A 3,164-nucleotide genomic window follows, 5' to 3' on the forward strand; every position below is an offset into this window, starting at 1 on the left:
CAATATCAAGTAGTACCTGTACTTCCTGGGACCACAACATACCACCAGAGTACCTCGACTGCTGCTGTCACAATAGTACCACATACTTGTACGTCTGAGCAGTAATACTCTGATAACTACGACTACTTTGACTCCAGGTTCTGGTACTTTTACTTCCATATATACTTGTACTACCTCGGCTACAAACACTACTGTTGTACTTCAACTAACTACCACTTCTCACCGCAGTATAACAAGTACTTTTTCTTTCTCTACTCCTCTAACAATACTACATCAGGAGGTACTTGTACTTCTGCATCAACTATGACAACCACAAACATACACTGTCAACACTACTACTAGTACTACAAACCCTCATCATGATGATACTTTACCTTGGCTACTTGAATAATACATTGCTATTTCAGTAAGACGAGTACTTTTATTTCTACTACTCCTCTAATAAGTTTTTCAGGAGGTACTTCTAGTTTTGCTGCAACAACTACGACTATTATTAATCCCAATACTGTCATTACTACTACTTGTACTGCTTGATGGTGATGATACAACTAGAAAATCTACTACTTACCGCATTAAGACAACAAGTACTTTTGCTTCTTGTACTCAACAATACTGCCACGATCTCGACCACGTGTATCAGAAGGTACTTCTACTTCTTCTACTACCATGAATCACAGTATTGTCACTACTAAAGTACTGTGTGAAACCGCTGCTGTAAGAACTTCTTGATACTGCTCCAGTCCTGCTAACATGTACTTGTACGAAGGTGTTGTGTAGTAATCGAATCATGTTGTGACGTGTGAGTCGAGCTTCTGTGTTTCAGACAAACTTGTGATGAATGAGGTGTTTTTTCTCTCGTCGTGTCGAAGTGAAGCAGAGACGACGCCGCCCAGTCTCACCCTTATCCACTCACTGATAGTCTCACACACACACACTCACACACACACACACACACTCACACACACCACTCACACTCACACTCACACACACACACACACACACACACACACTCACACACACCACTCACACTCACACTCACACACACACACACACACACACACACATACACTCATGGAACACACACACTCACACACACCACTCACACTCACACTCACACACACACACACACACACACACACACACACACACACACACACACACACACACACACACACACACACACACACACACACACTCACACACACCACTCACACTCACACTCACACTCACACACACACACACACACACACACACACACACACACACTCACACACACCACTCACACACACACACACACACACACACACATGGAACACACACACTCATGGAGGACACACAAACACACACACTCATGGAGGACACACACACATACACTCATGGAGGACACACACACACACATGGAACACACACACACACATACACACACACCCCTACACACACACACTCATGGAACACACATACACACACACACACACACACACACACTCATGGAACACACACACACACTCACACACACATGGAACACACGTACACACAATCATGGAGCATACACACACACACATACACACACACACACACACTCATGGAACACACACATACACACACACACACTCATGGAGGACACACATACACACACACACACACACTCATGGAGGACACACATACACACACACACACACACTCATGGAGGACACCCACACATGAAGAACACACACATAAACACACAAACACGCACACATAGAACACACACACACATATATATATATATGCACAAAATACACACATACACACTTTACACACAAACCTACTTTTTCAAATATTTTATATTTTAAAGTAAAAGTTTGATCAGATGTTTATAAAGTTTTAACTTCAGAACAAAACATCTCAAACTAACTTCCCATGATGCACCAGGAGTTTCTGTTATTAGTCGTTATCGTCGTTATTAGCGACTGATGCTGGAAAGAAATGCTTTGATTTAAAATTGACTTTTTGATGACTTTTATTCTTTAAAATTATCAGATTTATTTCAGATTATTTCAGATTATTTATTTGGAAATAAATGTTTTTAAATGCTGTGGTCGTATGAAAATAATTAAATATATAGTTTTACATATAATAATAATAAAGAGAAGAATAGTTTATAAGAAATAAGAAAAACATCACTTGATGAATCGTCACATTTTATTGTCTTTTAAGTGAATAAACTCAAAACTTGACTGTAAACTGGTTTAAACTGGAGAGAAGCAGCTAGCATGAGCTAGCATGAGCTAGCATCAGCTACACTAGTTCATATGTTAGCATTGACAGAACTAGATAGATAAGATAACACTTTATTACTAGTGACTAAATCACAAACATGTCATAAAATATAGAAAATAAAACTGAAGAAAATAGATTTTTATTGATTTACGTTAAGTTAGCATCAGCATTAGCTTAGCCTGCTAGCTTTCACTGGAAACAACATGTTCAAACATGTTAAACATGCTAACTTCCTGCAACTGCTGCTAACTATTGACTGTCTTTTAAATAAAGTTTTTTTTATTCATAGTTGTCTAAAAGTTTAGTGTTTTCTGTTGAAACAAACACAAGCAGCTAAGTTAGCATTTAGCATTGAGTGAGAAATATTGATCTGCTGCTGATAAAAGCTTCACTGAATCTTATCAATACGATCAATACGAGCGATTGTTGTTTGAACTGTTCGTTAATGAGCTTCTGCTATCTGTGTCCTTCATGTACCTGGAGTACCTGGAGTAGCTGAAGCAGCTGGAGTACCTGGAGTAGCTGAAGCAGCTGGAGTACCTGGAGTAGCTGAAGCAGCTAGAGTACCTGGAGTAGCTGAAGCATCTGGAGTACCTGGAGTAGCTGAAGCATCTGGAATAACTGGAGTACCTGGAGTAGCTGAAGCAGCTAGAGTACCTGGAGTAGCTGAAGCAGCTGGAGTACCTGGAGTAGCTGAAGCAGCTGGAGTAGCTGGAGTAGCTGAAGCAGCTGGAGTAGCTGAAGCATCGGGTGTACCTGGAGTACCTGGAGTAGCTGAAGCAGCTGGAGTACCTGGAGTAGCTGAAGCAGCTAGAGTACCTGGAGTAGCTGAAGCAGCTGGAGTAGCTGAAGCATCGGGTGTACCTGGAGTACCTGAAGCAGCTGGAGTACCTGGAGTAGCTTGA

This window comes from Callionymus lyra, chromosome 16 (genome assembly GCF_982586985.1).
Source record: "Callionymus lyra chromosome 16, fCalLyr1.hap1.1, whole genome shotgun sequence".
NCBI classification, from domain to species: domain Eukaryota; kingdom Metazoa; phylum Chordata; class Actinopteri; order Syngnathiformes; family Callionymidae; genus Callionymus; species Callionymus lyra.